Source organism: Camellia sinensis, chromosome 7 (genome assembly GCF_055761805.1).
Source record: "Camellia sinensis isolate YWXY chromosome 7, ASM5576180v1, whole genome shotgun sequence".
NCBI classification, from domain to species: Eukaryota; Viridiplantae; Streptophyta; class Magnoliopsida; order Ericales; family Theaceae; genus Camellia; species Camellia sinensis.
This window is the reverse complement of record NC_138967.1, coordinates 137,544,219-137,560,582: the sequence shown is the minus strand read 5'-3', so window position 1 is coordinate 137,560,582 and position 16,364 is coordinate 137,544,219.

The following is a 16,364-nucleotide window of genomic DNA, read 5'->3' as shown; positions in this document are numbered from 1 at the left end:
CATAATGTCTGGCTAAATCCAACCATCTAAACATTTTCTATTTCTCGGTTTCATTTATTTTAAACCAATTTTATTAACCTTTCCATTCTTTAACCAGTTTCTCCAAAGTGATGTTAAGTCCACTAAATGAGAAGAAATGTCATACGAGAAGTGATTCATAGCATAAAAAGGAGACTACACCTTGACGATGAACCTCCGTAGAGATTAAGCCATGGAGCATAGGTCTCTTTCTTATGCCTTGAATAACAATCAATCATTTGAAATAAATCTCAAACGAAAGAAAAGAAGAAAGTTGGAAGAGCGCAAAAATGATCACGTAAACTTGATTGTTAGGATGAGACTCTTGATATGAAAACTAAGTAAAGCAAAGCCATTAATTCAAATGACTCGATATCTAAGGCCTAAACAACCGAAGCCACGAGGACTTACAACACAACAAGCTAGATATTCAAAGCATAAACTAATTAAATAAATCAGGACAGCCTTAAACAGCCTTTAATATGTGAAAAAATAGTAGCTAAAAGTGCACAAAAAGAGAGAAAGAATGAAAAGACACAAAGCTAGTAAACAATAGCAACGAGAGGTGGCTAACCTCTCCACTTTTTGAGACTTCTAAACCATGTTTTTCAGCCCTTTTGAACTCTGAAAATCAGTTTGAAAGCCCAAGAAAATAGAGCAAGAACAAGAGGTATGAGCTATGAGTTAAGGCACAAGAAATTGTGCTACCTTTGGTAGCTATCCAACCCTAAGTTCCAACACTTGAAATGGATCCAAAACAACACAAAAACATTAGGAATAGATAGAAAAAGACAGAAATGAAAGCAAGGAGAAAGGTGGTAAACTTCTACTTCTTGAAGAAGACAAGCTCTTGTTGTAAACCAAACTTAATCCAAAGGCCCTCTCAAGTGTGAATTGTGATTCACAAGTCTCAACCAAGGCTCTAAGGCTTCGCTCTAAGGTTGCATATGGTGTGTAAATATGGTGTAAGGATAACAAAATATCTCAAAGCTAGCTTGCACAAGAAAAAGGAGCTCACAAGGGGTGATTTAGCTTCTTTGAAATTTTTCTAACCCTCAACACGGTGGCTTAGGCTCGTATTTATAGAATTTGAGCAAAATAGGTCGAAAATATCTTCAAAATTTGACAATTGGTTGATTTCTGCCCAGATTAGTGTTCCTCGCCAAAATGACCCGGCCGGTCCCAAATGGCCATAGCTGGCTCCCAGTGGAGCACAGCCGGCTCCCAATGTGCTCCTTTATTCCTTTGTTTCAGGCTCAGTGAAAGTTAGCACAGGGTTCAAAAATGAAATTCCGGGGTACAAACAGTGTAAATATGAAAGGTCTAGGCTCGTTTCGAAGCTTGAACTTAGATCCTTTGTTAAGAATTTGAACCACACTCAACACAACTTTCATCATCGAGTACGCAGGAGAAAGTGTCCAAGTCTTACGGGCGGTCAACAATGGGGTGTCTACATATACAAAATACTAAAAATAAAAGAATCTATATATTTTAATTCCTATATTCACCAATTCCAATTACTGCAACATGTTGAGAGCTTGAATACATCAGGATTCCACACACAAATCAAACCACCTACTGTGCCTTCTGAATCCACTGCGATGAAATGAAAAGACTCAAAGGGCCACAATGATCTCACACGACCAATAAGTCATACTAAAAAATATGTCTCCACAAGTAAAATGCTAGAGAGCAATATCTTGTCACATGTGTATGAGTAGTGATACAACACAGTGAAAACAATTCGACGTGGCTTCAGTTCATTGTTGGTTATTGGTTTTGTTTCTTTTAGGTGCCTTTCATGTTGATTATCTATGGCTAGGTACCTGTCATATTTTATTGTTCTACAAGTGTAAGGATTTGGTATAGTTCATGATATGCTTGGTGCATGTGTCAACTTGTTGATATATGTTTCTAAGGATAAGCTCCCCTCCATGCCTTCATCTTTTCATATCTCTTCATCCCTCTCTTGTAGACCCCAATTCATACCTGCATTAATTATCCGAACTGTTTATTTGGTATGCTTCGTAATAAAGGTCACTCATGCAAAAAATGAGCTTTGTCGAAAAATTATAAACTTGGAAAAAATTACATTTTGTTTTATAAAATGAACGACAAATGTTATTGTAAACTTAAACTATCCATTTTATAAAATAAAATGCTTTTTTATTTCTATGGTTATAATTTTTCAATGAAACTCATTTTTTGCATAGATGACCTTTATTGCGAAATTTACAAAATAGATGGTTCGAATCATCGGTGCGGGCCCAAATAGGATCTACAAGGAAGGTATGGAGAGATGAAGATATTGAGGGGAGCTTATCCCATGTTGGTAAAGCTTTGACACTATTTTCTTGTCCACTTTTATTGATGTAATTAATTGGTACTCCTTGTACTTTGTTTTACATTAATAAATTTTCTTTTGCTGATAAAAAATGAGCAATTCCCTAAAATATAACATATCTAATGCATATATCATTGCAATCCTAATTGCATGCATATTAATATATAGTTTATGGAACTACTAAATTCTACCAGATGATTGGGCTTACTTTTTGATACCAATGTAGTTGGGATTGATTAGTTTTGCTTTGATATTTTGTGCACTCACTTTATTGATGTTTGTCTCAATCCTTGAAAATTGATTCATCAATAAAGTGTCTCCCTTTTGTTGATAAAAATAAAAAAAATAAAAAAAATAAAAAAAATAAAAAATAAAATAATGAAAAATATTTTTCTTACATAAATATGGATTTCAATCCTATAGCCTAATATTTATTTATTTTTATTTTTATTTTTATTTTTTTGATAGTACTACATCCTAAAATATAGATCTTATATTAAAAATATATGTATATTAAAATGATATAGCAATGATATTTTTGTAATTAATTATCATTTTATTAGACATTTTATTTTAAAATAATTAGTTCCAATGAAGTCGCGTCATTTTGAACACAAATTTTAAATATTTCTTGTATTTGTTTATCATTACTTATAATTGATACGACAAGTAAAGCGTACATGCACAGAACAACTTGAGTTCATGAGGCACTAAGGCCATGTTTAATTCACAATACTAATAGTGAGATATTAATAATCCTATCAAATTAGTGTGGTATTAACTATCCCACCCCTACCCCATTACTAATAATCCTACAAATTTGTTGGATTAATTATCCATTGGATTAATAGTCCTAAACCAAAATGTCAAAACAAACATAGGATGATTGGGCCCACGGATTAATAATCCTAATCCCATACTTTAAATGTATAAAGGCTTCATAGAAGTCCACACAAAGCCTTGGTAACTTATTTCTTACAAAAAAGACACAAATATGTAACTGTAAAGCACTATATTCTGGTATATTGATGATTGTAATTAAATGAAAGTACAACAGTCCGATGGGTAATCTGCATAGATGATTGATAATTATATAAATATAAACAGAAAATTACAAACACAAATATTACTAAAAATTTTAGAGATATGTTTAGCAAGTAACATCGGATCAAAAAAGCTTGACCCTCTAATTTACTAGCATCATAGCGGCATAAGAAGAATGAGACAGAGAATCCCAAAATCTCTCAAGTACCTTTTACAAACTTCATGACAACATTGAGTTTCTCTCTCACATCCCCGTACTGTAATCGTTGGCCGGAGGTGCATCATATCCGTGATGTGGCTTTCCAATATCATGGTGCATAGCACCATAACTAATAAAATTATCATGGCCTATATGACCATGATCAAAATGTGGAGTATCGCTTGTCATGGCACTAGTCAAGAGTGAGAACAAGATTGCTCCCATGCAAAACACAACTATTCCTTTGGATACTGAAATCATAATTACTGAAATTATGAAAAGATTTCTTGTACAACAAGGTAAAAGCTAACGTGTTGTTAGGTTTGATCTAAGTTATTTATGGTCACGTCTAAGAAAGGTTGCTATTTATTGGTGGGCCTCTCGTATAATTTTTATCGAGCAAAAGCTAATTAAGTGTCTAGTTTTGATATGGTGTGATAGTAATTATTGGGGGGATTTTATAGGTATGTGAACTTCCTATTTTAAGGGATAATGAGCAATGAATGAGTCATCTTGTTTGAATTAAGTTAGTTGTAGATGCTAAAATTGGAAGTTTGTAATGTGAGGTTGAGAATGCTTTTGAAATCTATTTGTTGAACAAGACTGGCTGATAAAATCGTAAATCTCTAATAATGTAATATTGTATTATATATATGTTTCATAATACAAATTTTGAAATTGGACAGATTTATGTTTGGATGTCGAATTTATCAAGAGAAAATAAAATGGACGGCGAAGTTACTTTTACATACATTTTTATAAGTAGCTAGACAACATTTTCTTTAATCACATATAAATATTCATTTTATTCTTATTTTTCTAATTCGATCGAAAAGGAGAAAAACTAGCTTGTGCTTAATTTTCTTTTTCTTATTTTTATCTTGGCCTTTTCGTTTATTTATTACGTAATTCTCTCTATACATTCAAGATCCAAACACCATTTGAAGAAATCAATCGATGACCGACTACTTCCCAATAAAATTAGGACACTCAAGGCTAAACATCGCAAAGATAATATATATTGAAAGAAATCAATCGATGACTGATTACTTCCCAATAAAATTAGGACACTCAAGGCTAAACATCGCAAAGATAATAAATATACATATGGAAATCTTATGGTATGTATCTTTTAGGAGTGTATATCATATGTACCTTATTATAAAAATATGTAATTTTATTACAAAATTTCGTAATATCAATCTCAAAATGTATAATCTCGCCACAATTTGACATAACAAAAAATGTTGTAATCAAGCTACAAACTTTGCAGCATCAACTATAAAATTTTTGACATTTTATTATATCAATTTGTGATAAGATTATACATTTTAGGATTGATATTATGAAATTTTGTAATAAAATTATAAGATAAATCAAATTGGCTTTATACCAACCATTACAAAGTTGTGTGGCTCAACTTAAAAAAAAAAAAAAAATGTTCATGAATCATTTAGCATTTCTTTTTATTTATTTATTTTTTTTTAAATAGGCGTGACTTCTAAAAAGAAAGGACTCAAACGACTCATGAATATTACCCATTTTTGCCTAATATGTATACACAATGTCTCGTGAATATTATTATGTCTTACCTATTTTATGTATAGACAAGTCTTATCAACTTGTTGAACCAATTTGAGACAATTTTCATAAGTCCTAAAATTTTGGGCAATGTCAAAGCTAATGCTTAACTACTGTATTTTGTGCTTTATCAGATTGATCAAAAGTTAATTTGTTATTTAGGCCAATAAATTATAGATCTTAAATGTTGGGCTCTACACAAGATATGTATAATTTACTTTTCATGTCTCATCAACAAGTTTGGATCCATGATCCATGCATCTCACCTCATTTTTAAAAAATTCTTATAATGTATCTTATTTATAAATCAATAATTAGCATAAGTCACAATTATATGAAATTAACCTCATAATAAAATGCAAAAATAGGAAAGACCCTTAATAAAATTAGAAAAATAAACTCACTCGTAAGTAAGAATATATATATATATATATATATTTTTTTTGTGGAATCCTGAGTCAACTTGCGCGCATCATACTAATTCTTTACAGCCAAACAAACCTTCTGAAGCAAGTTTATTTCCTGCAATCTGTGGCGCGTATAGTTTTGCTAGCGAGTGGAGTCAAATCTAAGACCTTGGAGAGAAAAATCCCCCAAAGAGCCCCATACGGAGATGGGGTAGCTACTATGCGAAGGGCACAATAGCCACTGATGTGCGATGGCACAAAAGCCATTGTTGTGCAACCATATGGACTCATTTTGGGGTCCGTTTTGATAGTCTAGACCGTTAATATTTTAGAGTATATTGAGTAAAACATATTTGCAAAAAATTAAGTTAATCGAATATCATTATCCCTTTCATCCACTCACATTTCTATTCAGTTTTATACTTCAAATTATAATTGTCATTTATGTTTGGAAATACAAATGCAATTCGATGAACTGGTTAACGATGTCCAATCAATTTGATTTTTTACAAGTATGTTATACTCAATATACTCTAAAATATAAACGGTTTGAATTATTAACATGAGTCCTGAAATGAGCCTATATGGCCGCACAACAATGGCTGTTGTACCCCTGCACAACAACCGCCCCATTTCCAATAATAAAACGTAAAAACTCTCAGATTCACCTCACCTCATTATACATTGAAACACTATGGTACACCCCTCAAAAGGTGTGCACCATATTAAAGAAGAAAATGATATAATTTCATACTTTCTGAGTCATAATGAAAAAAAAAAATATATATATATATATATATATATATCATAACCGAACACAACATGAGACATAATTAAAGAATTCATGAGTCATAACTCAAGAAAAAAATTGATTATAACTAAAGAAAAAAAAAATTACATAACTAAAAATGCATATGATACACCTCTTTAAAGAATATGGATGTTAAAATTTCCCCCATATATACACAATAACCATGATAATGCCATTATTGAACACAAATGATAATAAAAAAAATAAAATTAAATAAAATTAGGTTTCCTTTCTTACATTGGGGTTCATAATATCTATATTCATATCTTGTTAATTTGCTTTCAATGTTAGTTCGTACTTCATATCTTGTCAATTTTCTTTGGGTAATGCTAGAGATATTAAAGATATATTTGATTTGTGTTTTGAGATTAAAAAAAATTAAAAAATTAAAAAAATTTGGAGAGAGAGTTCAGAATTTTTTTTTTTTTTTTTTTTTGATTTGTTTGGTTATATATTTTGAAAATAGTTTTGGAGTTTGAGAGGATTTGATATTTTGTTATAATTAAATAGATGTGTGTGAAGAAAAAAAAATGATTGAGAATGAGAGAGGAGAAAGAAAAAGTGATTGATTGATGTGTAATAGAGAGAGAAATAATTTTGGATTTTTTTTTAAGAAAATTTGTAACCAAACATGTTTTTGGAAATTTTCTTCTAAAAACATGCTTCAAAACACAAACCAAACACACTCCAAATCTTTTGCTAAATAAATGACAAAATATCTTACATGAGTGTGGGGTTAATAACTAGGGATACCAAATTTTTTACCCAATAAATGACTAAATGTCTTACATGGACCATGTAAAGCATTTCATCATTTATTTGGTAAAAAAATTAGGACCTATAGCATTTTCCATTTGATTGTAATGTTAGTTCGTCTTGAGTGTACAAGTTAAAGAACATATCATTTTGCATTTAAATTATAACTTGATGATTAATTTAATCTCCGTACTTCTTTATAATTTCAATTTTTCGCTTAAAATATTCAATTTTCGATCAATTTCACATCTGCCGTCAGTTATCGTTGTTGTCTGTATTTAAGATTTTAATTGATATTTTGAAATAGTTTGGAGGGTAAAATAAAATTTCAAACGAAATTTCGGTGCTATGTCAACAACTTCTATTTGATTATAAACAATAGCTAACATTAGGGATAAAATTGATCCACAATCAAATAATTTAAGTATAAAATTAAAATAATAATAAGTACCGAGTTAAATTCATTATCCAAGTATAATTTGAAAAGTAAAATGAAATTTCCCCTACAAGTTATTTCAAATTCTATTTGCTAGTGTTCACAAGAGGTTTGGTAATTATGACTAACATTTTAGTTGGTCACTGTAGCTCGATTTTTCATGTCTCCTTTCGGAACACGAGAAGCCCTATAATTCGGACTCTGCCTGTGGTTCTGAATTTGATTTTACAAGTACAATATGAAACAGTGAAAACACAAAAAGAGTCCAAATCCGGCAATTTTTTTTGAAAAATCAATGTTTTGAATAAAATATCAAAAATGAACTGTTTTTCCAGATTTCAGAGTCGCCACCTAAATATTTTTGAGAAATTTAAGAAACCCAAGACTCGTGCCAAAGGCCATTAGTCCATCATCACCAAAGTTGTTTTGGCTCGGGAACTTAGGTACGAGAGGTGAAGGTCATGAATTAAGCACCACACTCGCCTGATCAAAGATCAGCCTCTACTATTCATGATATGATTCTTTTTTTTTTTTGATCGGCAAAAAAAATCTTTATTGATGAAACATACAAAGTATGATTAGATACATCAATAAAGAGGAGCTTAGAGCTAACACGAAGCTCCAAGCGCCAGTTGGTGAGAAACCAACAAAAAGAAAAACAAAAGTTGCTGCCAAAGAACCGAAAAACCAGTTTTTGTACCACCCATACCATGACTGGACTAGCAAAATGAACAACCTTGGAAGTCTAAAAAGAGGCTCATTATGTCTTCGATCCCTGCCCTATATCAGAAATGCACAACCCCATAGTAAACCAGCACACTATACTGAAGCAAACAATAGACTGCCAGGTCCTGAACCGGACTCCATTCACCGCCACTTCTGATACATGACCTATTGAATTCCCAGAACCTAAGCTCCCACGACTGATTCCATGGCCTGCATCTTCTGAGACCCATATACTATTGAAATACAATCCATTGCAACACTGCATCAACACTGCAAAACTTCGCTGCAGCACTTGCTAAGGACCACCACTCAGCTCCAAATTCAGAACAGAACAAAACTTCACAGACCCAGCACATTGCAACACTGCAGTAACACATCAGAAGCCTTGCAGAACTGCACCCAGCAAACCAACACAAACCAAACTGTGATCCCGGCAGCACAGGTGAAGCAGATACACATACAGAAAGCAGATTACAACTCAGGTAAGGCAGATTAATGACACAGGCAAGAACATTATGAGACACCCCTGTATGCATCTCCCAAGCAAGATCTAATGTGCTCCAAATTAAAGATGAAATCATGCACTGAGAACCTGCAATCCTTATATACCTCCTTAAACCAAAAGGCCATCCTAACCTTAACCATATCAGAAACACCCTCCCCACTTGGGGCAACATCTCGAAATAAGCATTCATTGCGATGGTTCCATAGAGACCACATAACAACCATAGGAAGAGCTTTCCACATCAACCTCGCCTTTTTCGTAAACCTCACCCCTGCCCACCAGTCAAGAACAGCCTCTACTGAATCTGGCAAAGCACCTTGGACATCCCACCATTTAAGAATTGCAGACCACACACTCCAAGCCACTTGGCATGACAATAGCACATGGTTAATTGTCTCAGCCCCAGATTTGCACAGGCAACATACTGAGGAGTCATTAGCATGAAGTACACCAATCCTGGTAAGAAATTCTGCAGTCTTTAATTTTCCTTTCCAAGCAAGCCACCCAAAAAATTGAACTCTGGGTGGGATGTGTTTTACCCAAATTCTTTTGCTGGTTGGACTGAAGCTACCGAAGCCAGCTGCTAAAAATCTGTACACTGATTCAACAGAAAAACTCCCTGTTTTTGAGGCCATCCAAACTAGTGTATCTTCTTCAGAGTTCCTAATAACTGAGCCTGCCTCTAGGTGGTTTTTCAATCTGGTTACCTCCGGACTTTCCCAATCATACAGCTCCCTTCTAAAGTGGAACACCCATTCACCGGCAGCCTCTTTCCTTTCCAGCATAGCAGCTAGAGTCTCACCCTTTTCACCTACCAACCTATACAAGAGTGGGAATTCATCTTTGAGACATAAATTGTTACACCATTTATCCACCCAAAATTTAACTCTATGGCCATTCCCCACTTTCACCTTACAGTTATTCAAAAAGAATTCCAGCAAACTGCCACTCTGATCAGATCCTGATAATATGTCATTCCATATTTTAGAGAGCCTGCTAATGGGGCTAGCAGGAGGGCTCCAGCTCCCCTCATCTAACCGATATTTACTACAAATGACCCTCCTCCACAAAGCTTTGTTCTCAACCCCAAACCTCCACTTCCATTTCAACAAAAGGCATTCATTAACCACCTTAACTCTCCTTACCCCCAAACCCCCTTGCTCCACTGGTTTAGCTACTTCCTTCCATTTTACCAAGTGAACCTTCCTCTTCAATTCAGATCCACCCCAGAGGAAAGAAGCCTGAATCTTATCCAGAGCTCTGGCTACCCCTTGAGGCAATTTATACAATGACAAATAGTAAATGGGCAGAGAGGATAGAACAGATTTAATTAACGTAAGTCTCCCAGCAAAAGAGAGTAATCTCCTTTTCCAGCCTGATAATTTGTTTCTGAACTTGTCCAGTACGGGGCTCCATGATGCTTTCCTACTTAGGTTAGCACCCAATGGGAGTCCAAGGTACTGAAATGGCAGAGTTCTCACTTTGCAATTTAACACTGAAGCAAATTCCAGCATCTCCTCCTCTGGAACACACACACCACTAACTATACTTTTGTGGTAGTTTATCTTTAGGCCTGAAAGCATCTCAAAACATCTCAGAATCTTCTTAAGATTTCGCACCTCCCGAACATTGGCTTCGCACAATATTAGAGAGTCATCTGCAAACTGGAGGTGAGTAAGATTCACCCCACCTGAGCCAATCTTCACCCCTTTAATTATCCCCAAATTCAAAGCTCTAGACATTAAAATGCTCAACCCCTCTGCAGCAATATTAAACAAGAAGGGGGACAGGGAATCCCCTTGCCTAAGCCCTCTTTGGGGACTAAATTCCTCCGTAGGGGCACCATTGACAAGCACAGATAATCGCGCAGTAGTTATGCACACCCTAATCCACTCCACCCATTTCTCACCAAACCCAAAATTATCCAACATTGAGAACAGAAACTCCCAATTCAGTGTGTCAAAAGCTTTCTCAAAATCAAGCTTTAAAATCAAACCTCTCTTCCTAGATTTCTTCCAACTATCCACAACCTCATTTGCCACCAGCACACCATCTAGAATGTTCCTGCCTCCAATAAATGCTGATTGATTCACACTAATGATGTGAGGGATGACTGCCTTCAGCCTTGAGGATAAAACCTTAGTGAGGATTTTATACAGAGACCCAACCAGACTGATAGGCCTGTAGTCAGCTAAACCCAAAGGATTCTCCTTCTTAGGGACCAATGTAATGAATGAGCTATTTATCCCTCTAGCCAGCTTGCTATTTTTATGGAAATCAGCCATGAAAGATAGCACATCAGACTTCAATACCTTCCACAATTTCTGAAAGCATGACAAGTTAAACCCATCTGGGCCTGGAGCCCTGTTGCCATCACAGCCTTTAACAGCACTCCATATCTCTTCTTCAGAAAATTCAGCTTCCAACAAATCAAAATAGGGACTGTCCCTCACTGTCTGGAAGGGTCCCTCCAATAAAGGCCTACACTTCCAATCCTCAGTAAATTGTTTTTGAAAATGGGCTAGGACCTCTTGCTTAACTTTGCATGGATCATCAAATACCACATCCCCAATGGTGAGAGAGTTAATTTCATTTCTCCCTTGTCTACACTTAACTATCACATGAAAATATCGAGTGTTTTTATCCCCATTCAAATTCCAGTTGAGTCTTGACTTTTGTAGCCACAACCAGTCCACCATTCTAGTTAACCTGCAAGCTTCAGCTCTAGCCTCCCTTCTTCTAGCTTTTTCAACCTCTTCAAGCTCCCTTTCTTCTGCTACTAGATCAAACATATGAAGTTCATCCTGAACTTGCTTCAACTTAGTATTCACATTACCAAAAACTTCACAATTCCACTGTTTAAGTGCTAATTTCAACCCTTTCAGCTTCTGAAATAATCTAAAGCCAGCCCAACCCTCCACCTGATGCTCCCTCCACCACTTTTCCACAAAGGGTAGGAAATTAGTGTGTAGAGTCCATGCATTTATAAACCTAAAGGGTCTAGGGCCCCAATCTCTCTCATCCTCCATTAAAAGTAAAGGGCTATGATCAGACATGACTCTAGGTAACCCCCATAACTTCAGATTGAAATGTTCCAGCCATTTTGGATCCACTAAAACCCTATCAATTCTGCTCCATTTCTCCCCTTCCCTGGCATTACACCATGTATACCTTCTACCCAATAAGGGCAAGTCATTCACCTCACTTTTATCAATGAAATCATTCAATTCCTTCATACCCCTCTCCCTTCTAGAACAACCTTTCCTCTCACCAATATTTGTAATTTCATTAAAGTCCCCCCCGATACACCATGGATTAGAAAACTCCTCCTTTAGATTCAGAAGACACTCCCACAGCTTCCCTCTTTGACCCACTTCATTAGGGGCATACAGATTAATTAAGATGCATTCAAAGGAGAAGAATAAAGTACCTGAGAGAAGAATGAATCTTCTATTACAGCAGCAGCTTGATATCTGAAATACACCTGGATCCCATATGCATAATAGGCCACCTGCAGATCCTTCAGCATCCACAGTCATGAATTCCAACCTATCCCTAGCCCAGAGTTCCTTAATCTCCTTTTCTGACATAGAAGCCTTCTTTGTTTCCTGGAATAGAGCAATATCAACTCCTCTAGCTTTCAATATACACTTAATTTTATTCCTTTTTTCCTTTCTACCCAAGCCCCTTACATTCCATGTTAGTACCTTCATCATTTAACTAGAACACTTACCTCTGACCCCCAGATGCTGCACTTTAACCTGCAGCACCGAACTCCCCTCCCAATCTTTCTCTATCCTTTGCCTCAAGATCTATAATTCTGGACAATACAGCCTCTTCATTACCTTTGTAGTTAATTCCCAGCAATTTCCCCATTCATGATATGATTCTTATTTGCATTATATGCTCTAATTCCGATTATTAACTATATTACTATGTAACTTACACAAGTATAGACTAATTTTTGTAAGAATTAAAACATTTGATTTCATGTTTTATTTGAAATTGTTTTGTGAATTTGTCACTCGAAAAAGTGGGCTAAAATGGACATTAATCAAATTATCCCAAGTCAAGCAACTAGCCTTCATCTATAGGCATTCAAATAGTTATATCATTTAGGCAATTAGCCTCATGGTGAACATGCTGGATATGGCAACAATCACACTTATGCGATATGTTAAAGCGAGTAAAGGCTCGCCTAGTACTCCAAGCCAAAATAAACAAAAGAGTTACAAAAAATGCATGATCCTAACTAATGCAATATGGCAAATGCAACGCATACGATATGCAATTACTAGGCCTGGTTGCTAACATGACATACGAATCAATTTGATAGCATGCGGTCTAAGCATGTATTCAAAGAGGCATTAAACTAACGATGCAAGTTAGAATGATGCGTCGAGCCTCAATGCATGCAATACAAGTGGATGCAAACATGAGAGATGCTAAATGAAACATGATGCTTCTAAACTAAGCATCATAAGTAGGTAAATAAAAGGGAAAAAGACGTACACGTTATTACAACATTTACGCCCTCACGCAGGAGGATCTAAATAAACTAACTAGTTAAGCTTACGAATTACAAACTAAATGAAATAATCAACTAAACTAGCTAATTAAATATTACAACTTAACTAACTAATTGAACTAACTAATTAATTAATTACAGATCAAAACGAACTAATTAATTACATGAGTACAACATGAAAGAAGTGCTAAGCTAGCTATTCTAATTACTCTGTCTCGGGAAACGAGAAATGCTTATGCATGCACGGATTTCTGCCCGAAAAAGGCCACTGTCCTGCTGCCAGATGCCTCTGTTGCACAGTAGAACATTTTCGATGTTTTTCATCTCAGAATCAACTCTGTTTTGCTAGAAAAGTACACTGCTTGGTTTTGCAAAGGTGGCCGGCCGACCACAAAGGTAGCCTGCTATCCATAAAAAGATGGCCTACCGGCCAGAAAAAATGGCCAGCCGGCCACTGGAGTTTGGCCCTTCTTGCTACAACAGAGGACAAACAGAGCAAAAACAAGCTATTCTCAATGGATGTTTGTACGCTTTACCTCTCCTTATCACCAAACAGCTCAAATGAGTAGTAAACTTGATTCACAAGCCATCAATCCAAGCAATTTCATTACATGATGGCCTATGAACCAAAGGGTACACTTTCAATAAATGCTCAAATAAAGACTCTCAAAACTCTTCTCTATCACAAATGATCAAGGGAAATGGTTAATAATGACTCTTGAACCGTTTTCATTACTAATGAGTATGAAACGACTCAAGACTCATGGGTTTATTTAACGTCCAATTGAACCCACACCAAGTTATTATCTTGCAACATTTTAGTCCAAGTTTTATTATTCCATTTTAATTATATTTCCATTCTTTAATTCATTAAGTCAAAAGGTGAAGATTAAGTACTTTAAAGGAGGAAAGTGTCAAACCAAGGGTTAGTTTAAAGCATGAGAGAGATGTCATGACATTGATAATAAACCCCTAAAAGGGATTAAACCATTAAGCACGACAGCCTCTATCTCAAGCTTATAAGAATAATCGGTTTGAAACATCTCTCAAAGAAAATAAAAAGCCAAGAAATAAGGGAGGTTATAGAGATAATTAGAAGTGATCACAAGTAAGAAAAGCAAGAAATAAATGTTATCAGCTCTATAATAGATTGGTGGCTAAGGCCTAAAACAAAAAACCTATGAGGACAACTATACTACAAGCACGCAAAATAAAGCATAAATGCAACGAACACTTAAAACAGTCCTAAAATAGTCTTAAAACATGCAAAAGAAGTGCTGGAATTAAGACAAAAAAAACTAAAATAGTAAGCTACAACATGGAGCTATGTAAGCCAGTGAACAAGACACAAGGAGGGGAGGTTAACCCCTCCAATTTTGGACTTCAAAACATGTTTTTAGCCACTGAAATAACTCTGAAATTTAGTATTTAAAAGCTCAGAAAAAGATATTGTAAATGTGGAAAACACATGGGTAAAGGCTAGAGAAGCAAAATGGAAAGAAAGGTGAACCACCCCTCCACCCTTTAAGGCCTTTTACCACAAGTTTCAACCCAAAAATACAGAGTTTATACGGCCCAAAAACAGTAGAAAAACAGCAGGATAAGAAACAACCAAAGCAATGAAACAAGCTAAGCCTTATACCTCTTGAAGAGAAAAACACTTTTAAGCAACAATTCAACACATACACACCCTCAAGAGCTCAAAGTAGGCTCAAAAGTACCTCAGCTCAAAGATGTCAAGGTTTCGTTAAGAGTGTATAGGCAAAAGCTCAAGAAATTTTAAGAGAGAGAGAGAATTGTAAAGAGAGAAAATTAATTTTGCTCTAATTTTTCTAACCTTTAAAAATGAAAAGGGAGGTCCTCTATTTATAGAAAAAAATCACACTCCCTCAAAAACATTCATCCATATACATCTAGGTAGATGCAAACATCTGTGCAAACAACTGACACAGTTGGCAGAAAATATTTGCAAAACACATGTCCAGCTGGCCAACAGGCCACCAATTCTGCCCAGTAGGCCACACACTTGGCCGGCAAGGCACAAGGGTGGCCGACGGCCAAAAGGGATGGTCGGTAGCCCACTAAAATGCGCTTGCAGGTCCCAGGTTTTTTTTCAGGTTTGAAAGGCTGGGGTTTTGGTGCAAAAACAAGGCACAAGGTTTGTAGGGTTTTGAGGCTTAGAGCTGTGGCATTCCACTGAGGACTTTCAAGCACTTGACAAGCATATACATTCATCATTGGGTGTGCAAGTGATGGTGCCCAAGTGGTAAGGATGGTCAAAAATGGAGTGTCTACAGTTGCCCCTCTTTGGCAGAACTCGAAGTCATGAAATGATGTGAGTGAATGTCAAAGCCCAAAAATGACTCATTTTGACAAGGCCGTAAGACTTGGGCAAAACAAACAAGACATAAAGTAAATAGTTGCGCTCGCAAGCTATATATGTATCCCTTTGTAAGGAATCAAACCAGCGTAGTTTAGGGGTAAGAAGCTGAAAAATCTAGAAATCTCCTAGATGTTGATTTGTGATTATGTATCAATTTTAAGCAGTATATAACAATCCCAATCAAACAATCATGATAAATCGACGCAACGATTTTATGTGAAAAAACCACAATTGGACACCTCCAATTGTGATAAAAAAAAATCACGGGCAACAGCCACAAAACAATCCACTAAGAAGATATAAAGGAATTACACAGGTATACTCTCAATTACCTAGCGAATCCACACCCGAATTGAACAAACCTCTATGTGTCTCTTCCAACCCCGTCTTTACCTCGGAATTGTCTTGACGATGAGCCACTCCAGAATCCACCAAAGCTTCAGGCTCGAATTCTTCAGAATCCACCGAAGAACAACTCTTTCTTTTGTGTAGAATAAACAAACAAACCTTTAATGTATACTTCTTAAACCATGAGTTGAATACTCAACGAAAACATCAAAGAAAACTAGCAAAATATCCCCAAATATAAACCTTAAAACCCAAAAAGAAGATCTGGAGAACTTATC